Source organism: Eubalaena glacialis, unplaced genomic scaffold (assembly GCF_028564815.1).
Source record: "Eubalaena glacialis isolate mEubGla1 unplaced genomic scaffold, mEubGla1.1.hap2.+ XY scaffold_456, whole genome shotgun sequence".
In the NCBI taxonomy this organism is placed as follows: domain Eukaryota; kingdom Metazoa; phylum Chordata; class Mammalia; order Artiodactyla; family Balaenidae; genus Eubalaena; species Eubalaena glacialis.
Genome location: NW_026871365.1, coordinates 200,007 through 225,881, shown reverse-complemented (window position 1 = coordinate 225,881; position 25,875 = coordinate 200,007). Strand labels below are relative to the sequence as shown.

General features: G+C 61.1%; 15 non-coding genes across 15 annotated transcripts; 6 read left to right on the top strand and 9 right to left on the bottom strand.

Annotated features, from left to right (window-relative positions):
- Positions 1-3,856: 3,856 nt before the first annotated feature.
- TRNAE-CUC (transfer RNA glutamic acid (anticodon CUC)) lies at positions 3,857-3,928 on the bottom strand. The gene has a single exon. It is a non-coding gene; the product is annotated as a tRNA-Glu (tRNA).
- Positions 3,929-4,206: 278 nt separating this feature from the next.
- TRNAG-UCC (transfer RNA glycine (anticodon UCC)) lies at positions 4,207-4,278 on the bottom strand. The gene has a single exon. It is a non-coding gene; the product is annotated as a tRNA-Gly (tRNA).
- Positions 4,279-5,125: 847 nt separating this feature from the next.
- TRNAD-GUC (transfer RNA aspartic acid (anticodon GUC)) lies at positions 5,126-5,197 on the bottom strand. Its single transcript has one exon. It is a non-coding gene; the product is annotated as a tRNA-Asp (tRNA).
- A 578-nt stretch (positions 5,198-5,775) lies between these two features.
- Positions 5,776-5,858, top strand: TRNAL-CAG (transfer RNA leucine (anticodon CAG)). The gene has a single exon. It is a non-coding gene; the product is annotated as a tRNA-Leu (tRNA).
- Positions 5,859-7,539: 1,681 nt separating this feature from the next.
- Positions 7,540-7,610, top strand: TRNAG-GCC (transfer RNA glycine (anticodon GCC)). Its single transcript has one exon. It is a non-coding gene; the product is annotated as a tRNA-Gly (tRNA).
- A 4,134-nt stretch (positions 7,611-11,744) lies between these two features.
- On the bottom strand, positions 11,745-11,816 carry TRNAE-CUC (transfer RNA glutamic acid (anticodon CUC)). The gene has a single exon. It is a non-coding gene; the product is annotated as a tRNA-Glu (tRNA).
- A 278-nt stretch (positions 11,817-12,094) lies between these two features.
- On the bottom strand, positions 12,095-12,166 carry TRNAG-UCC (transfer RNA glycine (anticodon UCC)). Its single transcript has one exon. It is a non-coding gene; the product is annotated as a tRNA-Gly (tRNA).
- Positions 12,167-13,013: 847 nt separating this feature from the next.
- TRNAD-GUC (transfer RNA aspartic acid (anticodon GUC)) lies at positions 13,014-13,085 on the bottom strand. Its single transcript has one exon. It is a non-coding gene; the product is annotated as a tRNA-Asp (tRNA).
- A 578-nt stretch (positions 13,086-13,663) lies between these two features.
- TRNAL-CAG (transfer RNA leucine (anticodon CAG)) lies at positions 13,664-13,746 on the top strand. The gene has a single exon. It is a non-coding gene; the product is annotated as a tRNA-Leu (tRNA).
- Positions 13,747-15,426: 1,680 nt separating this feature from the next.
- TRNAG-GCC (transfer RNA glycine (anticodon GCC)) lies at positions 15,427-15,497 on the top strand. The gene has a single exon. It is a non-coding gene; the product is annotated as a tRNA-Gly (tRNA).
- Positions 15,498-19,631: 4,134 nt separating this feature from the next.
- Positions 19,632-19,703, bottom strand: TRNAE-CUC (transfer RNA glutamic acid (anticodon CUC)). The gene has a single exon. It is a non-coding gene; the product is annotated as a tRNA-Glu (tRNA).
- A 278-nt stretch (positions 19,704-19,981) lies between these two features.
- TRNAG-UCC (transfer RNA glycine (anticodon UCC)) lies at positions 19,982-20,053 on the bottom strand. The gene has a single exon. It is a non-coding gene; the product is annotated as a tRNA-Gly (tRNA).
- An 846-nt stretch (positions 20,054-20,899) lies between these two features.
- Positions 20,900-20,971, bottom strand: TRNAD-GUC (transfer RNA aspartic acid (anticodon GUC)). The gene has a single exon. It is a non-coding gene; the product is annotated as a tRNA-Asp (tRNA).
- A 584-nt stretch (positions 20,972-21,555) lies between these two features.
- Positions 21,556-21,638, top strand: TRNAL-CAG (transfer RNA leucine (anticodon CAG)). The gene has a single exon. It is a non-coding gene; the product is annotated as a tRNA-Leu (tRNA).
- Positions 21,639-23,311: 1,673 nt separating this feature from the next.
- Positions 23,312-23,382, top strand: TRNAG-GCC (transfer RNA glycine (anticodon GCC)). The gene has a single exon. It is a non-coding gene; the product is annotated as a tRNA-Gly (tRNA).
- Positions 23,383-25,875: the final 2,493 nt, after the last annotated feature.

Sequence of the window (25,875 nt, the reverse complement as noted above, 5' to 3'; positions counted from 1 at the left end):
ACACCCCACACTGGCACCCGCACAGCCCAACCTCTTCACCTTTCGCCACGTTTCCAAGCTCTCTGCCTCACTCTGCCCGCACTGCGAAAGTTATACTATGTTTGCACAACCAGGAGCAAGGAAGTTGCCACCTCTGGGAGTGATACATCCCATTTTCCTGGAGAGTCCCCAAAGCGTCCACTTGCACGAGGAGTTCAAAAAGAAGTCCACACTATCATCGCAGACTGCACTCTAGATTCATGTTCTGACCCTCGACAGAAATACGTTTCCAACACCGGCCCGCTCCTCCACCACTACTGCCACCACCACCATCAGCACGACAAACACCACCCCCTCCCCTGAACCTCTGCTCCCACCAACAGCGTCAGCCCTCGGGACAGCACCACCGGCACCACCACCTCAGCCTCCACCCTACTCCCACAGACACCCCCATCCCACCCCCTATCTCCCCACTTTTCCCCCGATCCTTTCCAAATCCTACGTTGTCAAGGATCCTGCCCTTGCCTCTGTCCCGTTGCCCTCCTTTTTTCCCCCTTCGTCTTCGTCTCCTTTTCGTAGCAGTACGGTTGATTTACAATACTGGGTTACTTTCAGGTGTACAGCCAAGTGATTCAGTTATATGTCCTTTTCCAGGTTATTTTCCATTATACGTTATCACGACATATGAATACAGTTCCCTGTGCTGTACGGCAAATCCTTGTTGCTTCTGTGCTTTATGTATAGTATTTCCCCTCTGTTAATCGCAGCTCCGGATTCTTCCCTGCCCTACACTTTCCCCTTGGGTAACGAACAGTGTGTTTTCCATGTCTGTGAGTCCGTTTCTCTTTGGCACATACATCCGTTTGTAGTACGGTTTAGATTCCACATATCTTTGTGCTTCTCTGCCTGACTTACGTCGCTAAGTGGAGTATACTCTAGGTCCATCCTTATCGGTGCAAATGGCAATATCTCACTCTTTTGTATGGCTGAGTAATATTCCACAGTACATACGTACCACGTCTTCCTGTGCCAGCCATCGGTTGATGGGCACTTGGGTTTTGTCCATGTCTTGGCTGTGGCCCGTAGTGCTGCTGTGAACGTGGGGGTGCATGGATCTCTGCAAATGACAGTTTCTCTCCTTTGCCGATGTGTACCCACGATGGGGAGGGCTGGATCATATGGGAGCTCGTATTCCACCTATTTATTTAGTGTGTTGTTTTTATTTATGCATTTAATATTTACTTATTCATTTACTTATAAGAACTAGTAGCTGTAATTTTGGAAGAAAAGTTGATTAACGATATTGAGTTAGTTTCAGGTGCACAGCAAAGCGGATACTGTCTTCCATGTCTAATATTGTTTCAGATTGCTTTCCATTACAGTTTACTACAGGATATTGAATATCATTCCCGGTGTTATTCTGGAAATCCTTGTTGCTTATGTCTTTTATATGAAGTACGGTGTATCTGTTCATCGCAGCTCCTAATTTATGCCTCCACCCCTCCCGTTCTCCTCGGGGAACCATCAGTGTGTTTCCTATGTCTGTGAGTCTGTTTCTCTTTTGCACATACCTTCTTTTCTATTATGTTTTAGATTCCACGTATGTTTGTGCTTCTCTGTCAGACTTACTTCGCTAAGTGTAATGTTCTCTAGGACCATCCTTATTGTGGCAAATGGCAATATTTCGTTTTCTGAAATGGCTGAGTAATATTCCACAGTACATATATACCGCATCTTTTCCTGTCAGCCAACTGTTGACGGGCACATGGGTTTTTTCTATGTCTTGGCTGCGGCACACAGTGCTGCTGCAAACACGGGGGTGCGTGGATCTCTTCAAACAACAGTTTTTCTCTTTGGCGGATGTGTACCCACGACGGGGATTGCTGGATCATCTGATGGCTCATGTTTCTCCTGTTTATTTTGGTCGTTGTTTTTATTTATTTACTTACTTACTTACTTATAAGTACTAGTACTCGTGGTTTAAGAAGAAGAGTTGATTAACAATATTGAGTTAGTTTCAGGTGTACAGCAAGGGGGATACTGTTTTCCATGTCTAATATTGTTTCAGATTGATTTCCACTACAGGTTATTGCAGGATATTGACTATCACTCCCTGCGTTATTCTGGAAATCCTTGTTGCTTATCTCCTTTATATGAAGTACTGTGTATCTGTTCATCGAGCTCCTAATTTATCCCTCCACCCCTCCTTTTTACCTCGGGTAACCATCACTGTGTCTTCTAGGTCTGTGAGTCTGTTTCTGTTTTGCACATAGATTCATTGGTAGTACTTTTTAGATTCCACATATCTTTGTGCTTCTCTGTCGGACCTACTTCACTAAGTGTAATATTCTCTGGGAGCATTCTTGTTGCGGCAAATGGCAATATTTCATTCTTTTTTATTAATGGCTGAGTAATATCCCATAGTACATATATACCACCTCTTCTTGTACTAGCCACCCGTTGACGGGCACTTGGGTTTTTTCCCGTGTCTTGGCTACTGCAAATAGTGCCGCTGTGAACGTGGAGGTGCTTGTGCCTTTTTGCACTCTTGTTTCGTCATTGCCGGGTACGTACCCAGGAGTGGGATTGCTGGATCATAGGGGACCTCTCCTTTGGCCTCTTTCAACCTCAACCCCTCCTCCCCCCACCCCCGCCGCCACACACACCTGAGACCGGATGGTTTCTCCCGATGAGAGGTGATGTATATGTCTCTGGGGCAGTAGAATGCCCCCACCCCATTCGGACCCCGCCTAGCCCCTGAGGCGCGCTCCGTTTCTGCTCTTCTCTTGCCTGCCTCCTACCCACCGCCCCCAGTCCCAACCCACTGGTTAGCCTGACCACCTTGCCGCACAGCACACCAGTCTGGCGCGCTCACCCGCCACCCCACCGCGAAGGGGTCCTCTCCCACCGTCTTCCTCGCCCCACAGCCCACTCACACACCCCGCCCTTCCCCCCAGCCTGCCGGCTCGGACCCCTCTCCCCGCCACCTTCCCCTTGTATCCCAGGCCCGACTGTCACATGTCCTGCCCGGAAGTCTCACTTCCGCCAGTGCTCCTCAGACGCACTCCTACTCCAGGCCCACCCCGGCCCCTGATCTGACCCACCCGTACACACGTGCCGGGCCAGGTGCTGCCACCACCCCCAAGCTTCTGCTGAGCCCCTGCCTGAGTGGCCAGCCGCTCTCCCGGGCCAGGTCCCCGCCAGCCCAACACCTCCCGCTCCTGCCCGCGCTCCACCCAGACACCCCAGGCCCTTCCTCGCACCTCCCAGCACGCGGCCCACCGCCGCCCTCTCTCCATGGGGTCCTTCTGCTCCGTTCCCTAACCCGCGTGGGGTGGCCACCGACCGCGGCCACAAACACCTTCATCCCACACTGTCAGCCACCCCCACGGCACCGGCAAGGGCGTTCAGGAAACCTGCTGCGGTGGTGCGAAGCACCCGTCTGCCCACCGGTGCTCCTTTCCACAGGGGATCCGGCTTTGTTAGAAGGCACCGCGTGTGACACCGCCGTCGCCGTCGGCGCTGCCGCCGCTGTCGCCGTGGGGGAAAAGCAGTGCTGATGGAGAGTCCAGACACAGGCGGGGGCGTTTGCTCGTGGCCACGGCCACGGCGGCGAGAGGCGCGGCCCCGGCCACTCGTGTTTGGGGCTGAGGCAAGCGTCCGAAAAGGAAGACACGGGACGTCGAAGGCCTCGAGTGGGCGCGCGCCAGTGCGGCCAAAAGGTTTGGCCGGGGAGGGAGGGTGGAGGTTGCCTGGCAGGGCTTGGGCTGGAGGTGCAGGGCACCGGGCGGCTCTTGTCGGGGCGCCGAGGCCGCGGAGCAAGCGTGGCCTAAAAGTGGGATGTGGACGGTGGGAGGTAGAGAGGCAGAAGAAAGGCTTCCCTGACCGGGAATCGAACCCGGGCCGCGGCGGTGAGAGCGCCGAATCCTAACCACTAGACCACCAGGGAGCGTCAGGCTCTACCACTGCTCCTGCTGGACCCATAGCACCCGCTCGGCGCCACCTTGGCGCCAAGACCCGGCCTTTCCAAGTCCAGCCACGCGCCGCCCCTGGCAATCCACGTGTCCTACCGTCCTTCCTGCTTGCAGCGCCCTCAGAACACTGCGCGCCTGCTTCTCGCACACACAAGAAAAGCCGCTGGGGCCAGCTAGCTCCCTGCTCCCAGCTCTCCCTCACAGGCCCCCGGCCGGCCGGCCGCCCGTGGAGCTCGGTAAAAGGTCAGCCCGCTGCGTTGGCCGGGAATCGAACCCGGGTCAACTGCTTGGAAGGCAGCTATGCTCACCACTATACCACCAACGCTGCACAGCCCGGGCCGCCCCGAGACGCCGGCACCGGGCTCGCCCGAGCGCACTCTCGTCGCCGCCGCCTTCTCCTCCTCCTCCTCCTCCTCCTCCTCCTCCTCCTCCTTCTCTTCCTCCTCCTACTCCCCTTTCTCTTCCTCGTCCTCCTCCTCGTCCTCCTCCTCCTCCTCCTCCTCAGCCGCCGCCGCCGCCGCAGCCGCCGCTTGGAGCAGCCCTGCCCCGACGCCCCGCCGGCCGGCAGCTCTGTGACGTCACAGGCGCCACCAAGGCTCCCCGGCGCCCCACCCGCGCCAGCCCTACGAAGCTGCCCTCGGCCACCGGCCCGACCGCCTCAGGGGGGCGCTCTCGCTGCCTTGCTGCTCCAGGGCCCTCCGCTCCACGCCGCGGCCCGCCCCCGCCCCCGGGGCACGCGTCTTCCAGCCCCCGGCTCGCCAAAGCCCTTCTCCACCGGGCGCTGGGCCAGGCCACTCCCCGCACCGACAGGGGGACGGCACTCATCCGCCTCCCACCCGTCCCGGCAGCTGTGCACCTATGCCGCTGTGCATAGCTGCGCAGCTGTGCGTCGCGACGCAAGGAGCCCCCTGAGACAGCCACTTGGGGCGGGCCGCAATGTCATCGGGCGCTTGTGGGGTCCAGAGGAGGCCGTCGCTCGGCCCTGGCGACTGAGCGCCCGGCGAGGAGGAAGGGCTGGGTGGCTGGAGGGGGGCGAGGGTGGGCAGGCTGGGCACGCGCTGGCGCCCTGCGCCTCGCTGGAGGGCGGAGGGCGGAGGGAGGAGAAGAAGGGCCCTTGGGAGCCAGGCGGCAGGACAGAGAGCGGCGCCAGCCACCAAAAGAGGGCGTGTTGCCTCCCCGTCGGGGAATCGAACCCCGGTCTCCCGCGTGACAGGCGGGGATACTCACCACTATACTAACGAGGACGGCGGCCACCGCCCCCGCGCCCGGCCGCTCTCGGGCTGCCTGCCGACGCCTCCCCCTGCCCTCCGGCCCCCTGCCCACCACGGGCGCCCGGCTCGTGCCCGACCCGACCCGACCCAACGCCACACCAACCGCGTCCTCCAAAGCAGCAGCCCCCGACCCCGACAGGGACCCGGACCCGCGTGGCCCTGAAAACTCCGAGTGCGCGCTGCCTACTGCCTCCGACGCGGGGATCGCGCCGGGTGGAGGGGGCCCGAGACGGAAAGCAAGGCTGCGAGGAGGGGGTGGGCGCGCGCCGGGCCATGGCCGGCGAGGAGACGCGCGGGTGGGGGTCGGCGGCAGGGGCTGGCCCGACGCGGCCCGGCTGCGTCCGGGGCCAGGGGTGGGCGAGGGCGCCACCGCGGCGCAGCCAGGCGCGTCGTCTGGCCGTGCTCCCCGTCGGCCGCCGCGCGCCCGTTCTGTCGCTCACCCAGACGGCCGCGCGCCTGGCGCGGAGCACCGCGCCCCGCCAAGGGCACCGGGGTTCGCGTCGCGTCGGGTCCCAGCCAGCCCAGCGGCCACGCGCACGCCCAGGCCCGCCGTCAGGATGGCCGAGCGGTCTAAGGCGCTGCGTTCAGGTCGCAGTCTCCCCTGGAGGCGTGGGTTCGAATCCCACTCCTGACAAGCCAGCCTTTTGGCCCGCCCGACAAACGCACCCGGCCCTATGGCAGCGCTTTACTGCCTTCCAGTCCGTTCGCGCCCTGCACTCTTGCGGCCTCTCCAAACTCCGGCCCGGACATCCACGCCTCTCAGACGCGGGACCTTCTCAGCCACGGCCGCGGGCCTGGCAGAAACGGCGCACTAGGAACCCTCCGGCGACTGGCTTTCCGGACAAACGCCCTCCCCAGGGGCCAGCTCCTAAGCCCCCTCCTACCTGCACCCCCACCAGAAAAACCTTCAGTCCTTCGCAGCCCATCTTTCCTCACCTGCTTGCGGCTGCTGCTGCTGCTGCTGGTTTTCCTGCCTGCCTGCCTGCCTGCCTGCCTGCCTGCCTGCCTGCCTTCGTCCCTCCCTCCCACTCCCACTCCCACGCTCCACCCCGCCCCCACCGCCACACGCAGAACGGCCGCGTGTGGAAAGCCCGTCCACGCCTGGCCCGCCCTCCGACTTCGGCCCGGTGAACAGCGGACTCGCTCTCACAGCCTTTCTTCCACTTCCGCCACCAGCAGCTCTCCCTCTTTCCAACATCCTGTCCTTCCCGCCAGCCCCAACGGCCCGCCTGCCCATTCCATTCCCTCCACAGCCACACCATCTTGCCGGCCTGTGGTGCGTGCCCTCGGTGCTTTTTCGCCTTGGGACCTTGGCCGGACCACACCTGCCTACCTGCCTGCCTGCCTGCCTGCCTGCCTGCCTGCCTGCCTGCCGGGCCGCGTGCAGCCCAGCCTCCTGCTGGCCAGCCAACAGGGGGCCCTCCCTGCACGGGGCCTGGCGCAGGAGTCGCTCCCGGGAACGGTGCTCCAGTGAGTAGTGAGCGGAAGCCCTGGATGCCCTGTCACCCACCACAGACGTCCGGCCCCCAGCCCGGGCCACCCACCTCGGCGCCACAGCGCAAGTCCCTCGGGGAAGCCGCTGCTCCGGCCGGACCCAACCACACCCTGGCGCGCTCCCTCCCTCACCGGGCTGTCCGCGAGCCAGCAGCCAGTCTGCCCAAGTGCTTCTCCTCACAACCAACGCAGCAGAGCGGGACCCCGCGGGAGAGGGGTGGGCCAGAGCGCAGAAGCGAGGCTCAGACACCTTTGGTCTTGTGGCCTGAGCGCCGCTCGGCGACGGCGGCGGCGGCGGCGGCGGCGGCGGCGGCGGTGCCCGGTGTCCATCTCCCACGCTCGCGGTCCCTGCACAGCCCCGAGCTCCGATCCCTGCCCCCGCCCGCCCTCGCACGCCCCGCACCAGCAAGAAAGCCAGCCGCCAGAGGGGCTGTGCGTCGGGGCCGGGCGGCTGCTGAGAGGAACGTCGGCGCTCAGCCGCAGCGGCCACGCCTCGCCTGCCCTGACTGGGATTCGGGCGCGGGCCAGGCCGCTTCGGCTCCTGGCTTCCTCTGGCGACACCGACAGTCTCGCGGCGGCCGTGGACGGCAGAGAAAGCGCGGGACGGGCCGAGCACGCCTGCGTCCCTCCGTCCCTCGTCCCTCGGTGCTTCCGACCGCCTCGCGCCCTGGGGTCGCCAGCGTGCCCGGAGCCTCTCATTCAGGTGGCCCGTCGGCCTCCTGCTCAAATGGAGCACATGCCCACGGGGCGAGCAGTGACCAGGGTCCGGCGGTTGGCGGCGAGCGCCGCTGGGGCAGCGCCGGGCGCCGGCGGCCATCGGTGCATGGGTGGTTCAGTGGTAGAATTCTCGCCTGCCACGCGGGAGGCCCGGGTTCGATTCCCGGCCCATGCAGCCGCAGCGTCCCCTTTTGGTTCCCGCAGCCCCACAGCGGAGCTGGGCTTCCCCGCTGCCACACTCAAGGCACCGGTCCTGCAACAGCTCGCTCACCACCGCACCTTCCGGCCCCTGTCCTTCCCACGCAGACGCCCCCACCCCACACACACCCGGGAGCCACGCCTCCAGGACCTGACACCTTGCGGGCTCAGCCACTCTTACGCCCAGACCCCTTCCTTGTCCTTGCTCTCGTCCTTACCCCGACCCCGCTTGTGTCACGCTTCTCGCTGTAAGGAACACCCCACACTGGCACCCGCACAGCCCAACCTCTTCACCTTTCGCCACGTTTCCAAGCTCTCTGCCTCACTCTGCCCGCACTGCGAAAGTTATACTATGTTTGCACAACCAGGAGCAAGGAAGTTGCCACCTCTGGGAGTGATACATCCCATTTTCCTGGAGAGTCCCCAAAGCGTCCACTTGCACGAGGAGTTCAAAAAGAAGTCCACACTATCATCGCAGACTGCACTCTAGATTCATGTTCTGACCCTCGACAGAAATACGTTTCCAACACCGGCCCGCTCCTCCACCACTACTGCCACCACCACCATCAGCACGACAAACACCACCCCCTCCCCTGAACCTCTGCTCCCACCAACAGCGTCAGCCCTCGGGACAGCACCACCGGCACCACCACCTCAGCCTCCACCCTACTCCCACAGACACCCCCATCCCACCCCCTATCTCCCCACTTTTCCCCCGATCCTTTCCAAATCCTACGTTGTCAAGGATCCTGCCCTTGCCTCTGTCCCGTTGCCCTCCTTTTTTCCCCCTTCGTCTTCGTCTCCTTTTCGTAGCAGTACGGTTGATTTACAATACTGGGTTACTTTCAGGTGTACAGCCAAGTGATTCAGTTATATGTCCTTTTCCAGGTTATTTTCCATTATACGTTATCACGACATATGAATACAGTTCCCTGTGCTGTACGGCAAATCCTTGTTGCTTCTGTGCTTTATGTATAGTATTTCCCCTCTGTTAATCGCAGCTCCGGATTCTTCCCTGCCCTACACTTTCCCCTTGGGTAACGAACAGTGTGTTTTCCATGTCTGTGAGTCCGTTGCTCTTTGGCACATACATCCGTTTGTAGTACGGTTTAGATTCCACATATCTTTGTGCTTCTCTGCCTGACTTACGTCGCTAAGTGGAGTATACTCTAGGTCCATCCTTATCGGTGCAAATGGCAATATCTCACTCTTTTGTATGGCTGAGTAATATTCCACAGTACATACGTACCACGTCTTCCTGTGCCAGCCATCGGTTGATGGGCACTTGGGTTTTGTCCATGTCTTGGCTGTGGCCCGTAGTGCTGCTGTGAACGTGGGGGTGCATGGATCTCTGCAAATGACAGTTTCTCTCCTTTGCCGATGTGTACCCACGATGGGGAGGGCTGGATCATATGGGAGCTCGTATTCCACCTATTTATTTAGTGTGTTGTTTTTATTTATGCATTTAATATTTACTTATTCATTTACTTATAAGAACTAGTAGCTGTAATTTTGGAAGAAAAGTTGATTAACGATATTGAGTTAGTTTCAGGTGCACAGCAAAGCGGATACTGTCTTCCATGTCTAATATTGTTTCAGATTGCTTTCCATTACAGTTTACTACAGGATATTGAATATCATTCCCGGTGTTATTCTGGAAATCCTTGTTGCTTATGTCTTTTATATGAAGTACGGTGTATCTGTTCATCGCAGCTCCTAATTTATGCCTCCACCCCTCCCGTTCTCCTCGGGGAACCATCAGTGTGTTTCCTATGTCTGTGAGTCTGTTTCTCTTTTGCACATACCTTCTTTTCTATTATGTTTTAGATTCCACGTATGTTTGTGCTTCTCTGTCAGACTTACTTCGCTAAGTGTAATGTTCTCTAGGACCATCCTTATTGTGGCAAATGGCAATATTTCGTTTTCTGAAATGGCTGAGTAATATTCCACAGTACATATATACCGCATCTTTTCCTGTCAGCCAACTGTTGACGGGCACATGGGTTTTTTCTATGTCTTGGCTGCGGCACACAGTGCTGCTGCAAACACGGGGGTGCGTGGATCTCTTCAAACAACAGTTTTTCTCTTTGGCGGATGTGTACCCACGACGGGGATTGCTGGATCATCTGATGGCTCATGTTTCTCCTGTTTATTTTGGTCGTTGTTTTTATTTATTTACTTACTTACTTACTTATAAGTACTAGTACTCGTGGTTTAAGAAGAAGAGTTGATTAACAATATTGAGTTAGTTTCAGGTGTACAGCAAGGGGGATACTGTTTTCCATGTCTAATATTGTTTCAGATTGATTTCCACTACAGGTTATTGCAGGATATTGACTATCACTCCCTGCGTTATTCTGGAAATCCTTGTTGCTTATCTCCTTTATATGAAGTACTGTGTATCTGTTCATCGAGCTCCTAATTTATCCCTCCACCCCTCCTTTTTACCTCGGGTAACCATCACTGTGTCTTCTAGGTCTGTGAGTCTGTTTCTGTTTTGCACATAGATTCATTGGTAGTACTTTTTAGATTCCACATATCTTTGTGCTTCTCTGTCGGACCTACTTCACTAAGTGTAATATTCTCTGGGAGCATTCTTGTTGCGGCAAATGGCAATATTTCATTCTTTTTTATTAATGGCTGAGTAATATCCCATAGTACATATATACCACCTCTTCTTGTACTAGCCACCCGTTGACGGGCACTTGGGTTTTTTCCCGTGTCTTGGCTACTGCAAATAGTGCCGCTGTGAACGTGGAGGTGCTTGTGCCTTTTTGCACTCTTGTTTCGTCATTGCCGGGTACGTACCCAGGAGTGGGATTGCTGGATCATAGGGGACCTCTCCTTTGGCCTCTTTCAACCTCAACCCCTCCTCCCCCCACCCCCGCCGCCACACACACCTGAGACCGGATGGTTTCTCCCGATGAGAGGTGATGTATATGTCTCTGGGGCAGTAGAATGCCCCCACCCCATTCGGACCCCGCCTAGCCCCTGAGGCGCGCTCCGTTTCTGCTCTTCTCTTGCCTGCCTCCTACCCACCGCCCCCAGTCCCAACTCACTGGTTAGCCTGACCACCTTGCCGCACAGCACACCAGTCTGGCGCGCTCACCCGCCACCCCACCGCGAAGGGGTCCTCTCCCACCGTCTTCCTCGCCCCACAGCCCACTCACACACCCCGCCCTTCCCCCCAGCCTGCCGGCTCGGACCCCTCTCCCCGCCACCTTCCCCTTGTATCCCAGGCCCGACTGTCACATGTCCTGCCCGGAAGTCTCACTTCCGCCAGTGCTCCTCAGACGCACTCCTACTCCAGGCCCACCCCGGCCCCTGATCTGACCCACCCGTACACACGTGCCGGGCCAGGTGCTGCCACCACCCCCAAGCTTCTGCTGAGCCCCTGCCTGAGTGGCCAGCCGCTCTCCCGGGCCAGGTCCCCGCCAGCCCAACACCTCCCGCTCCTGCCCGCGCTCCACCCAGACACCCCAGGCCCTTCCTCGCACCTCCCAGCACGCGGCCCACCGCCGCCCTCTCTCCATGGGGTCCTTCTGCTCCGTTCCCTAACCCGCGTGGGGTGGCCACCGACCGCGGCCACAAACACCTTCATCCCACACTGTCAGCCACCCCCACGGCACCGGCAAGGGCGTTCAGGAAACCTGCTGCGGTGGTGCGAAGCACCCGTCTGCCCACCGGTGCTCCTTTCCACAGGGGATCCGGCTTTGTTAGAAGGCACCGCGTGTGACACCGCCGTCGCCGTCGGCGCTGCCGCCGCTGTCGCCGTGGGGGAAAAGCAGTGCTGATGGAGAGTCCAGACACAGGCGGGGGCGTTTGCTCGTGGCCACGGCCACGGCGGCGAGAGGCGCGGCCCCGGCCACTCGTGTTTGGGGCTGAGGCAAGCGTCCGAAAAGGAAGACACGGGACGTCGAAGGCCTCGAGTGGGCGCGCGCCAGTGCGGCCAAAAGGTTTGGCCGGGGAGGGAGGGTGGAGGTTGCCTGGCAGGGCTTGGGCTGGAGGTGCAGGGCACCGGGCGGCTCTTGTCGGGGCGCCGAGGCCGCGGAGCAAGCGTGGCCTAAAAGTGGGATGTGGACGGTGGGAGGTAGAGAGGCAGAAGAAAGGCTTCCCTGACCGGGAATCGAACCCGGGCCGCGGCGGTGAGAGCGCCGAATCCTAACCACTAGACCACCAGGGAGCGTCAGGCTCTACCACTGCTCCTGCTGGACCCATAGCACCCGCTCGGCGCCACCTTGGCGCCAAGACCCGGCCTTTCCAAGTCCAGCCACGCGCCGCCCCTGGCAATCCACGTGTCCTACCGTCCTTCCTGCTTGCAGCGCCCTCAGAACACTGCGCGCCTGCTTCTCGCACACACAAGAAAAGCCGCTGGGGCCAGCTAGCTCCCTGCTCCCAGCTCTCCCTCACAGGCCCCCGGCCGGCCGGCCGCCCGTGGAGCTCGGTAAAAGGTCAGCCCGCTGCGTTGGCCGGGAATCGAACCCGGGTCAACTGCTTGGAAGGCAGCTATGCTCACCACTATACCACCAACGCTGCACAGCCCGGGCCGCCCCGAGACGCCGGCACCGGGCTCGCCCGAGCGCACTCTCGTCGCCGCCGCCTTCTCCTCCTCCTCCTCCTCCTCCTCCTCCTCCTCCTCCTTCTCTTCCTCCTCCTACTCCCCTTTCTCTTCCTCGTCCTCCTCCTCGTCCTCCTCCTCCTCCTCCTCCTCAGCCGCCGCCGCCGCCGCAGCCGCCGCTTGGAGCAGCCCTGCCCCGACGCCCCGCCGGCCGGCAGCTCTGTGACGTCACAGGCGCCACCAAGGCTCCCCGGCGCCCCACCCGCGCCAGCCCTACGAAGCTGCCCTCGGCCACCGGCCCGACCGCCTCAGGGGGGCGCTCTCGCTGCCTTGCTGCTCCAGGGCGCTCCGCTCCACGCCGCGGCCCGCCCCCGCCCCCGGGGCACGCGTCTTCCAGCCCCCGGCTCGCCAAAGCCCTTCTCCACCGGGCGCTGGGCCAGGCCACTCCCCGCACCGACAGGGGGACGGCACTCATCCGCCTCCCACCCGTCCCGGCAGCTGTGCACCTATGCCGCTGTGCATAGCTGCGCAGCTGTGCGTCGCGACGCAAGGAGCCCCCTGAGACAGCCACTTGGGGCGGGCCGCAATGTCATCGGGCGCTTGTGGGGTCCAGAGGAGGCCGTCGCTCGGCCCTGGCGACTGAGCGCCCGGCGAGGAGGAAGGGCTGGGTGGCTGGAGGGGGGCGAGGGTGGGCAGGCTGGGCACGCGCTGGCGCCCTGCGCCTCGCTGGAGGGCGGAGGGCGGAGGGAGGAGAAGAAGGGCCCTTGGGAGCCAGGCGGCAGGACAGAGAGCGGCGCCAGCCACCAAAAGAGGGCGTGTTGCCTCCCCGTCGGGGAATCGAACCCCGGTCTCCCGCGTGACAGGCGGGGATACTCACCACTATACTAACGAGGACGGCGGCCACCGCCCCCGCGCCCGGCCGCTCTCGGGCTGCCTGCCGACGCCTCCCCCTGCCCTCCGGCCCCCTGCCCACCACGGGCGCCCGGCTCGTGCCCGACCCGACCCGACCCAACGCCACACCAACCGCGTCCTCCAAAGCAGCAGCCCCCGACCCCGACAGGGACCCGGACCCGCGTGGCCCTGAAAACTCCGAGTGCGCGCTGCCTACTGCCTCCGACGCGGGGATCGCGCCGGGTGGAGGGGGCCCGAGACGGAAAGCAAGGCTGCGAGGAGGGGGTGGGCGCGCGCCGGGCCATGGCCGGCGAGGAGACGCGCGGGTGGGGGTCGGCGGCAGGGGCTGGCCCGACGCGGCCCGGCTGCGTCCGGGGCCAGGGGTGGGCGAGGGCGCCACCGCGGCGCAGCCAGGCGCGTCGTCTGGCCGTGCTCCCCGTCGGCCGCCGCGCGCCCGTTCTGTCGCTCACCCAGACGGCCGCGCGCCTGGCGCGGAGCACCGCGCCCCGCCAAGGGCACCGGGGTTCGCGTCGCGTCGGGTCCCAGCCAGCCCAGCGGCCACGCGCACGCCCAGGCCCGCCGTCAGGATGGCCGAGCGGTCTAAGGCGCTGCGTTCAGGTCGCAGTCTCCCCTGGAGGCGTGGGTTCGAATCCCACTCCTGACAAGCCAGCCTTTTGGCCCGCCCGACAAACGCACCCGGCCCTATGGCAGCGCTTTACTGCCTTCCAGTCCGTTCGCGCCCTGCACTCTTGCGGCCTCTCCAAACTCCGGCCCGGACATCCACGCCTCTCAGACGCGGGACCTTCTCAGCCACGGCCGCGGGCCTGGCAGAAACGGCGCACTAGGAACCCTCCGGCGACTGGCTTTCCGGACAAACGCCCTCCCCAGGGGCCAGCTCCTAAGCCCCCTCCTACCTGCACCCCCACCAGAAAAACCTTCAGTCCTTCGCAGCCCATCTTTCCTCACCTGCTTGCGGCTGCTGCTGCTGCTGCTGGTTTTCCTGCCTGCCTGCCTGCCTGCCTGCCTGCCTGCCTGCCTGCCTTCGTCCCTCCCTCCCACTCCCACTCCCACGCTCCACCCCGCCCCCACCGCCACACGCAGAACGGCCGCGTGTGGAAAGCCCGTCCACGCCTGGCCCGCCCTCCGACTTCGGCCCGGTGAACAGCGGACTCGCTCTCACAGCCTTTCTTCCACTTCCGCCACCAGCAGCTCTCCCTCTTTCCAACATCCTGTCCTTCCCGCCAGCCCCAACGGCCCGCCTGCCCATTCCATTCCCTCCACAGCCACACCGTCTTGCCGGCCTGTGGTGCGTGCCCTCGGTGCTTTTTCGCCTTGGGACCTTGGCCGGACCACACCTGCCTACCTGCCTGCCTGCCTGCCTGCCTGCCTGCCTGCCTGCCGGGCCGCGTGCAGCCCAGCCTCCTGCTGGCCAGCCAACAGGGGGCCCTCCCTGCACGGGGCCTGGCGCAGGAGTCGCTCCCGGGAACGGTGCTCCAGTGAGTAGTGAGCGGAAGCCCTGGATGCCCTGTCACCCACCACAGACGTCCGGCCCCCAGCCCGGGCCACCCACCTCGGCGCCACAGCGCAAGTCCCTCGGGGAAGCCGCTGCTCCGGCCGGACCCAACCACACCCTGGCGCGCTCCCTCCCTCACCGGGCTGTCCGCGAGCCAGCAGCCAGTCTGCCCAAGTGCTTCTCCTCACAACCAACGCAGCAGAGCGGGACCCCGCGGGAGAGGGGTGGGCCAGAGCGCAGAAGCGAGGCTCAGACACCTTTGGTCTTGTGGCCTGAGCGCCGCTCGGCGACGGCGGCGGCGGCGGCGGCGGCGGCGGCGGCGGCGGTGCCCGGTGTCCATCTCCCACGCTCGCGGTCCCTGCACAGCCCCGAGCTCCGATCCCTGCCCCCGCCCGCCCTCGCACGCCCCGCACCAGCAAGAAAGCCAGCCGCCAGAGGGGCTGTGCGTCGGGGCCGGGCGGCTGCTGAGAGGAACGTCGGCGCTCAGCCGCAGCGGCCACGCCTCGCCTGCCCTGACTGGGATTCGGGCGCGGGCCAGGCCGCTTCGGCTCCTGGCTTCCTCTGGCGACACCGACAGTCTCGCGGCGGCCGTGGACGGCAGAGAAAGCGCGGGACGGGCCGAGCACGCCTGCGTCCCTCCGTCCCTCGTCCCTCGGTGCTTCCGACCGCCTCGCGCCCTGGGGTCGCCAGCGTGCCCGGAGCCTCTCATTCAGGTGGCCCGTCGGCCTCCTGCTCAAATGGAGCACATGCCCACGGGGCGAGCAGTGACCAGGGTCCGGCGGTTGGCGGCGAGCGCCGCTGGGGCAGCGCCGGGCGCCGGCGGCCATCGGTGCATGGGTGGTTCAGTGGTAGAATTCTCGCCTGCCACGCGGGAGGCCCGGGTTCGATTCCCGGCCCATGCAGCCGCAGCGTCCCCTTTTGGTTCCCGCAGCCCCACAGCGGAGCTGGGCTTCCCCGCTGCCACACTCAAGGCACCGGTCCTGCAACAGCTCGCTCACCACCGCACCTTCCGGCCCCTGTCCTTCCCACGCAGACGCCCCCACCCCACACACACCCGGGAGCCACGCCTCCAGGACCTGACACCTTGCGGGCTCAGCCACTCTTACGCCCAGACCCCTTCCTTGTCCTTGCTCTCGTCCTTACCCCGACCCCGCTTGTGTCACGCTTCTCGCTGTAAGGAACACCCCACACTGGCACCCGCACAGCCCAACCTCTTCACCTTTCGCCACGTTTCCAAGCTCTCTGCCTCACTCTGCCCGCACTGCGAAAGTTATACTATGTTTGCACAACCAGGAGCAAGGAAGTTGCCACCTCTGGGAGTGATACATCCCATTTTCCTGGAGAGTCCCCAAAGCGTCCACTTGCACGAGGAGTTCAAAAAGAAGTCCACACTATCATCGCAGACTGCACTCTAGATTCATGTTCTGACCCTCGACAGAAATACGTTTCCAACACCGGCCCGCTCCTCCACCACTACTGCCACCACCACCATCAGCACGACAAACACCACCCCCTCCCCTGAACCTCTGCTCCCACCAACAGCGTCAGCCCTCGGGACAGCACCACCGGCACCACCACCTCAGCCTCCACCCTACTCCCACAGACACCCCCATCCCACCCCCTATCTCCCCACTTTTCCCCCGATCCTTTCCAAATCCTACGTTGTCAAGGATCCTGCCCTTGCCTCTGTCCCGTTGCCCTCCTTTTTTCCCCCTTCGTCTTCGTCTCCTTTTCGTAGCAGTACGGTTGATTTACAATACTGGGTTACTTTCAGGTGTACAGCCAAGTGATTCAGTTATATGTCCTTTTCCAGGTTATTTTCCATTATACGTTATCACGACATATGAATACAGTTCCCTGTGCTGTACGGCAAATCCTTGTTGCTTCTGTGCTTTATGTATAGTATTTCCCCTCTGTTAATCGCAGCTCCGGATTCTTCCCTGCCCTACACTTTCCCCTTGGGTAACGAACAGTGTGTTTTCCATGTCTGTGAGTCCGTTGCTCTTTGGCACATACATCCGTTTGTAGTACGGTTTAGATTCCACATATCTTTGTGCTTCTCTGCCTGACTTACGTCGCTAAGTGGAGTATACTCTAGGTCCATCCTTATCGGTGCAAATGGCAATATCTCACTCTTTTGTATGGCTGAGTAATATTCCACAGTACATACGTACCACGTCTTCCTGTGCCAGCCATCGGTTGATGGGCACTTGGGTTTTGTCCATGTCTTGGCTGTGGCCCGTAGTGCTGCTGTGAACGTGGGGGTGCATGGATCTCTGCAAATGACAGTTTCTCTCCTTTGCCGATGTGTACCCACGATGGGGAGGGCTGGATCATATGGGAGCTCGTATTCCACCTATTTATTTAGTGTGTTGTTTTTATTTATGCATTTAATATTTACTTATTCATTTACTTATAAGAACTAGTAGCTGTAATTTTGGAAGAAAAGTTGATTAACGATATTGAGTTAGTTTCAGGTGCACAGCAAAGCGGATACTGTCTTCCATGTCTAATATTGTTTCAGATTGCTTTCCATTACAGTTTACTACAGGATATTGAATATCATTCCCGGTGTTATTCTGGAAATCCTTGTTGCTTATGTCTTTTATATGAAGTACGGTGTATCTGTTCATCGCAGCTCCTAATTTATGCCTCCACCCCTCCCGTTCTCCTCGGGGAACCATCAGTGTGTTTCCTATGTCTGTGAGTCTGTTTCTCTTTTGCACATACCTTCTTTTCTATTATGTTTTAGATTCCACGTATGTTTGTGCTTCTCTGTCAGACTTACTTCGCTAAGTGTAATGTTCTCTAGGACCATCCTTATTGTGGCAAATGGCAATATTTCGTTTTCTGAAATGGCTGAGTAATATTCCACAGTACATATATACCGCATCTTTTCCTGTCAGCCAACTGTTGACGGGCACATGGGTTTTTTCTATGTCTTGGCTGCGGCACACAGTGCTGCTGCAAACACGGGGGTGCGTGGATCTCTTCAAACAACAGTTTTTCTCTTTGGCGGATGTGTACCCACGACGGGGATTGCTGGATCATCTGATGGCTCATGTTTCTCCTGTTTATTTTGGTCGTTGTTTTTATTTATTTACTTACTTACTTACTTATAAGTACTAGTACTCGTGGTTTAAGAAGAAGAGTTGATTAACAATATTGAGTTAGTTTCAGGTGTACAGCAAGGGGGATACTGTTTTCCATGTCTAATATTGTTTCAGATTGATTTCCACTACAGGTTATTGCAGGATATTGACTATCACTCCCTGCGTTATTCTGGAAATCCTTGTTGCTTATCTCCTTTATATGAAGTACTGTGTATCTGTTCATCGAGCTCCTAATTTATCCCTCCACCCCTCCTTTTTACCTCGGGTAACCATCACTGTGTCTTCTAGGTCTGTGAGTCTGTTTCTGTTTTGCACATAGATTCATTGGTAGTACTTTTTAGATTCCACATATCTTTGTGCTTCTCTGTCGGACCTACTTCACTAAGTGTAATATTCTCTGGGAGCATTCTTGTTGCGGCAAATGGCAATATTTCATTCTTTTTTATTAATGGCTGAGTAATATCCCATAGTACATATATACCACCTCTTCTTGTACTAGCCACCCGTTGACGGGCACTTGGGTTTTTTCCCGTGTCTTGGCTACTGCAAATAGTGCCGCTGTGAACGTGGAGGTGCTTGTGCCTTTTTGCACTCTTGTTTCGTCATTGCCGGGTACGTACCCAGGAGTGGGATTGCTGGATCATAGGGGACCTCTCCTTTGGCCTCTTTCAACCTCAACCCCTCCTCCCCCCACCCCCGCCGCCACACACACCTGAGACCGGATGGTTTCTCCCGATGAGAGGTGATGTATATGTCTCTGGGGCAGTAGAATGCCCCCACCCCATTCGGACCCCGCCTAGCCCCTGAGGCGCGCTCCGTTTCTGCTCTTCTCTTGCCTGCCTCCTACCCACCGCCCCCAGTCCCAACCCACTGGTTAGCCTGACCACCTTGCCGCACAGCACACCAGTCTGGCGCGCTCACCCGCCACCCCACCGCGAAGGGGTCCTCTCCCACCGTCTTCCTCGCCCCACAGCCCACTCACACACCCCGCCCTTCCCCCCAGCCTGCCGGCTCGGACCCCTCTCCCCGCCACCTTCCCCTTGTATCCCAGGCCCGACTGTCACATGTCCTGCCCGGAAGTCTCACTTCCGCCAGTGCTCCTCAGACGCACTCCTACTCCAGGCCCACCCCGGCCCCTGATCTGACCCACCCGTACACACGTGCCGGGCCAGGTGCTGCCACCACCCCCAAGCTTCTGCTGAGCCCCTGCCTGAGTGGCCAGCCGCTCTCCCGGGCCAGGTCCCCGCCAGCCCAACACCTCCCGCTCCTGCCCGCGCTCCACCCAGACACCCCAGGCCCTTCCTCGCACCTCCCAGCACGCGGCCCACCGCCGCCCTCTCTCCATGGGGTCCTTCTGCTCCGTTCCCTAACCCGCGTGGGGTGGCCACCGACCGCGGCCACAAACACCTTCATCCCACACTGTCAGCCACCCCCACGGCACCGGCAAGGGCGTTCAGGAAACCTGCTGCGGTGGTGCGAAGCACCCGTCTGCCCACCGGTGCTCCTTTCCACAGGGGATCCGGCTTTGTTAGAAGGCACCGCGTGTGACACCGCCGTCGCCGTCGGCGCTGCCGCCGCTGTCGCCGTGGGGGAAAAGCAGTGCTGATGGAGAGTCCAGACACAGGCGGGGGCGTTTGCTCGTGGCCACGGCCACGGCGGCGAGAGGCGCGGCCCCGGCCACTCGTGTTTGGGGCTGAGGCAAGCGTCCGAAAAGGAAGACACGGGACGTCGAAGGCCTCGAGTGGGCGCGCGCCAGTGCGGCCAAAAGGTTTGGCCGGGGAGGGAGGGTGGAGGTTGCCTGGCAGGGCTTGGGCTGGAGGTGCAGGGCACCGGGCGGCTCTTGTCGGGGCGCCGAGGCCGCGGAGCAAGCGTGGCCTAAAAGTGGGATGTGGACGGTGGGAGGTAGAGAGGCAGAAGAAAGGCTTCCCTGACCGGGAATCGAACCCGGGCCGCGGCGGTGAGAGCGCCGAATCCTAACCACTAGACCACCAGGGAGCGTCAGGCTCTACCACTGCTCCTGCTGGACCCATAGCACCCGCTCGGCGCCACCTTGGCGCCAAGACCCGGCCTTTCCAAGTCCAGCCACGCGCCGCCCCTGGCAATCCACGTGTCCTACCGTCCTTCCTGCTTGCAGCGCCCTCAGAACACTGCGCGCCTGCTTCTCGCACACACAAGAAAAGCCGCTGGGGCCAGCTAGCTCCCTGCTCCCAGCTCTCCCTCACAGGCCCCCGGCCGGCCGGCCGCCCGTGGAGCTCGGTAAAAGGTCAGCCCGCTGCGTTGGCCGGGAATCGAACCCGGGTCAACTGCTTGGAAGGCAGCTATGCTCACCACTATACCACCAACGCTGCACAGCCCGGGCCGCCCCGAGACGCCGGCACCGGGCTCGCCCGAGCGCACTCTCGTCGCCGCCGCCTTCTCCTCCTCCTCCTCCTCCTCCCTCCTCCTCCTCCTTCTCTTCCTCCTCCTACTCCCCTTTCTCTTCCTCGTCCTCCTCCTCGTCCTCACTCCTCCTCCTCCTCCTCAGCCGCCGCCGCCGCCGCAGCCGCCGCTTGGAGCAGCCCTGCCCCGACGCCCCGCCGGCCGGCAGCTCTGTGACGTCACAGGCGCCACCAAGGCTCCCCGGCGCCCCACCCGCGCCAGCCCTACGAAGCTGCCCTCGGCCACCGGCCCGACCGCCTCAGGGGGGCGCTCTCGCTGCCTTGCTGCTCCAGGGCCCTCCGCTCCACGCCGCGGCCCGCCCCCGCCCCCGGGGCACGCGTCTTCCAGCCCCCGGCTCGCCAAAGCCCTTCTCCACCGGGCGCTGGGCCAGGCCACTCCCCGCACCGACAGGGGGACGGCACTCATCCGCCTCCCACCCGTCCCGGCAGCTGTGCACCTATGCCGCTGTGCATAGCTGCGCAGCTGTGCGTCGCGACGCAAGGAGCCCCCTGAGACAGCCACTTGGGGCGGGCCGCAATGTCATCGGGCGCTTGTGGGGTCCAGAGGAGGCCGTCGCTCGGCCCTGGCGACTGAGCGCCCGGCGAGGAGGAAGGGCTGGGTGGCTGGAGGGGGGCGGGGTGGGCAGGCTGGGCACGCGCTGGCGCCCTGCGCCTCGCTGGAGGGCGGAGGGCGGAGGGAGGAGAAGAAGGGGCCCTTGGGAGCCAGGCGGCAGGACAGAGAGCGGCGCCAGCCACCAAAAGAGGGCGTGTTGCCTCCCCGTCGGGGAATCGAACCCCGGTCTCCCGCGTGACAGGCGGGGATACTCACCACTATACTAACGAGGACGGCGGCCACCGCCCCCCGCGCCCGGCCGCTCTCGGGCTGCCTGCCGACGCCTCCCCCTGCCCTCCGGCCCCCTGCCCACCACGGGCGCCCGGCTCGTGCCCGACCCGACCCGACCCAACGCCACACCAACCGCGTCCTCCAAAGCAGCAGCCCCCGACCCCGACAGGGACCCGGACCCGCGTGGCCCTGAAAACTCCGAGTGCGCGCTGCCTACTGCCTCCGACGCGGGGATCGCGCCGGGTGGAGGGGGGCCCGAGACGGAAAGCAAGGCTGCGAGGAGGGGGTGGGCGCGCGCCGGGCCATGGCCGGCGAGGAGACGCGCGGGTGGGGGTCGGCGGCAGGGGCTGGCCCGACGCGGCCCGGCTGCGTCCGGGGCCAGGGGGGTGGGCGAGGGCGCCACCGCGGCGCAGCCAGGCGCGTCGTCTGGCCGTGCTCCCCGTCGGCCCGCCGCGCGCCCGTTCTGTCGCTCACCCAGACGGCCGCGCGCCTGGCGCGGAGCACCGCGCCCCGCCAAGGGCACCGGGGTTCGCGTCGCGTCGTGTCCCAGCCAGCCCAGCGGCCACTGCGCACGCCCAGGCCCGCCGTCAGGATGGCCGAGCGGTCTAAGGCGCTGCGTTCAGGTCGCAGTCTCCCCTGGAGGCGTGGGTTCGAATCCCACTCCTGACAAGCCAAGCCTTTTGGCCCGCCCGACAAACGCACCCGGCCCTATGGCAGCGCTTTACTGCCTTCCAGTCCGTTCGCGCCCTGCACTCTTGCGGCCTCTCCAAACTCCGGCCCGGACATCCACGCCTCTCAGACGCGGGACCTTCTCAGCCACGGCCGCGGGCCTGGCAGAAACGGCGCACTAGGAACCCTCCGGCGACTGGCTTTCCGGACAAACGCCCTCCCCAGGGGCCAGCTCCTAAGCCCCCTCCTACCTGCACCCCCACCAGAAAAAACCTTCAGTCCTTCGCAGCCCATCTTTCCTCACCTGCTTGCGGCTGCTGCTGCTGCTGCTGGTTTTCCTGCCTGCCTGCCTGCCTGCCCTGCCTGCCTGCCTGCCTGCCTTCGTCCCTCCCTCCCACTCCCACTCCCACGCTCCACCCCGCCCCCACCGCCACACGCAGAACGGCCGCGTGTGGAAAGCCCGTCCCACGCCTGGCCCGCCCTCCGACTTCGGCCCGGTGAACAGCGGACTCGCTCTCACAGCCTTTCTTCCACTTCCGCCACCAGCAGCTCTCCCTCTTTCCAACATCCTGTCCTTCCCGCCAGCCCCAACGGCCCGCCTGCCATTCCATTCCCTCCACAGCCACACCATCTTGCCGGCCTGTGGTGCGTGCCCTCGGTGCTTTTTCGCCTTGGGACCTTGGCCGGACCACACCTGCCTACCTGCCTGCCTGCCTGCCTGCCTGCCTGCCTGCCTGCCTGCCGGGCCGCGTGCAGCCCAGCCTCCTGCTGGCCAGCCAACAGGGGCCCTCCCTGCACGGGGCCTGGCGCAGGAGTCGCTCCCGGGAACGGTTGCTCCAGTGAGTAGTGAGCGGAAGCCCTGGATGCCCTGTCACCCACCACAGACGTCCGGCCCCCAGCCCGGGCCACCCACCTCGGCGCCACAGCGCAAGTCCCTCGGGGAAGCCGCTGCTCCGGCCGGACCCAACCACACCCTGGCGCGCTCCCTCCCTCACCGGGCTGTCCGCGAGCCAGCAGCCAGTCTGCCCAAGTGCTTCTCCTCACAACCAACGCAGCAGAGCGGGACCCCGCGGGAGAGGGGTGGGCCAGAGCGCAGAAGCGAGGCTCAGACAACCTTTGGTCTTGTGGCCTGAGCGCCGCTCGGCGACGGCGGCGGCGGCGGCGGCGGTGCCCGGTGTCCATCTCCCACGCTCGCGGTCCCTGCACAGCCCCGAGCTCCGATCCCTGCCCCCGCCCGCCCTCGCACGCCCCGCACCAGCAAGAAAGCCAGCCGCCAGAGGGGCTGTGCGTCGGGGCCGGGCGGCTGCTGAGAGGAACGTCGGCGCTCAGCCGCAGCGGCCACGCCTCGCCTGCCCTGACTGGGATTCGGGCGCGGGCCAGGCCGCTTCGGCTCCTGGCTTCCTCTGGCGACACCGACAGTCTCGCGGCGGCCGTGGACGGCAGAGAAAGCGCGGGACGGGCCGAGCACGCCTGCGTCCCTCCGTCCCTCGTCCCTCGGTGCTTCCGACCGCCTCGCGCCCTGGGGTCGCCAGCGTGCCCGGAGCCTCTCATTCAGGTGGCCCGTCGGCCTCCTGCTCAAATGGAGCACATGCCCACGGGGCGAGCAGTGACCAGGGTCCGGCGGTTGGCGGCGAGCGCCGCTGGGGCAGCGCCGGGCGCCGGCGGCCATCGGTGCATGGGTGGTTCAGTGGTAGAATTCTCGCCTGCCACGCGGGAGGCCCGGGTTCGATTCCCGGCCCATGCAGCCGCAGCGTCCCCTTTTGGTTCCCGCAGCCCCACAGCGGAGCTGGGCTTCCCCGCTGCCACACTCAAGGCACCGGTCCTGCAACAGCTCGCTCACCACCGCACCTTCCGGCCCCTGTCCTTCCCACGCAGACGCCCCCACCCCACACACACCCGGGAGCCACGCCTCCAGGACCTGACACCTTGCGGGCTCAGCCACTCTTACGCCCAGACCCCTTCCTTGTCCTTGCTCTCGTCCTTACCCCGACCCCGCTTGTGTCACGCTTCTCGCTGTAAGGAACACCCCACACTGGCACCCGCACAGCCCAACCTCTTCACCTTTCGCCACGTTTCCAAGCTCTCTGCCTCACTCTGCCCGCACTGCGAAAGTTATACTATGTTTGCACAACCAGGAGCAAGGAAGTTGCCACCTCTGGGAGTGATACATCCCATTTTCCTGGAGAGTCCCCAAAGCGTCCACTTGCACGAGGAGTTCAAAAAGAAGTCCACACTATCATCGCAGACTGCACTCTAGATTCATGTTCTGACCCTCGACAGAAATACGTTTCCAACACCGGCCCGCTCCTCCACCACTACTGCCACCACCACCATCAGCACGACAAACACCACCCCCTCCCCTGAACCTCTGCTCCCACCAACAGCGTCAGCCCTCGGGACAGCACCACCGGCACCACCACCTCAGCCTCCACCCTACTCCCACAGACACCCCCATCCCACCCCCTATCTCCCCACTTTTCCCCCGATCCTTTCCAAATCCTACGTTGTCAAGGATCCTGCCCTTGCCTCTGTCCCGTTGCCCTCCTTTTTTCCCCCTTCGTCTTCGTCTCCTTTTCGTAGCAGTACGGTTGATTTACAATACTGGGTTACTTTCAGGTGTACAGCCAAGTGATTCAGTTATATGTCCTTTTCCAGGTTATTTTCCATTATACGTTATCACGACATATGAATACAGTTCCCTGTGCTGTACGGCAAATCCTTGTTGCTTCTGTGCTTTATGTATAGTATTTCCCCTCTGTTAATCGCAGCTCCGGATTCTTCCCTGCCCTACACTTTCCCCTTGGGTAACGAACAGTGTGTTTTCCATGTCTGTGAGTCCGTTGCTCTTTGGCACATACATCCGTTTGTAGTACGGTTTAGATTCCACATATCTTTGTGCTTCTCTGCCTGACTTACGTCGCTAAGTGGAGTATACTCTAGGTCCATCCTTATCGGTGCAAATGGCAATATCTCACTCTTTTGTATGGCTGAGTAATATTCCACAGTACATACGTACCACGTCTTCCTGTGCCAGCCATCGGTTGATGGGCACTTGGGTTTTGTCCATGTCTTGGCTGTGGCCCGTAGTGCTGCTGTGAACGTGGGGGTGCATGGATCTCTGCAAATGACAGTTTCTCTCCTTTGCCGATGTGTACCCACGATGGGGAGGGCTGGATCATATGGGAGCTCGTATTCCACCTATTTATTTAGTGTGTTGTTTTTATTTATGCATTTAATATTTACTTATTCATTTACTTATAAGAACTAGTAGCTGTAATTTTGGAAGAAAAGTTGATTAACGATATTGAGTTAGTTTCAGGTGCACAGCAAAGCGGATACTGTCTTCCATGTCTAATATTGTTTCAGATTGCTTTCCATTACAGTTTACTACAGGATATTGAATATCATTCCCGGTGTTATTCTGGAAATCCTTGTTGCTTATGTCTTTTATATGAAGTACGGTGTATCTGTTCATCGCAGCTCCTAATTTATGCCTCCACCCCTCCCGTTCTCCTCGGGGAACCATCAGTGTGTTTCCTATGTCTGTGAGTCTGTTTCTCTTTTGCACATACCTTCTTTTCTATTATGTTTTAGATTCCACGTATGTTTGTGCTTCTCTGTCAGACTTACTTCGCTAAGTGTAATGTTCTCTAGGACCATCCTTATTGTGGCAAATGGCAATATTTCGTTTTCTGAAATGGCTGAGTAATATTCCACAGTACATATATACCGCATCTTTTCCTGTCAGCCAACTGTTGACGGGCACATGGGTTTTTTCTATGTCTTGGCTGCGGCACACAGTGCTGCTGCAAACACGGGGGTGCGTGGATCTCTTCAAACAACAGTTTTTCTCTTTGGCGGATGTGTACCCACGACGGGGATTGCTGGATCATCTGATGGCTCATGTTTCTCCTGTTTATTTTGGTCGTTGTTTTTATTTATTTACTTACTTACTTACTTATAAGTACTAGTACTCGTGGTTTAAGAAGAAGAGTTGATTAACAATATTGAGTTAGTTTCAGGTGTACAGCAAGGGGGATACTGTTTTCCATGTCTAATATTGTTTCAGATTGATTTCCACTACAGGTTATTGCAGGATATTGACTATCACTCCCTGCGTTATTCTGGAAATCCTTGTTGCTTATCTCCTTTATATGAAGTACTGTGTATCTGTTCATCGAGCTCCTAATTTATCCCTCCACCCCTCCTTTTTACCTCGGGTAACCATCACTGTGTC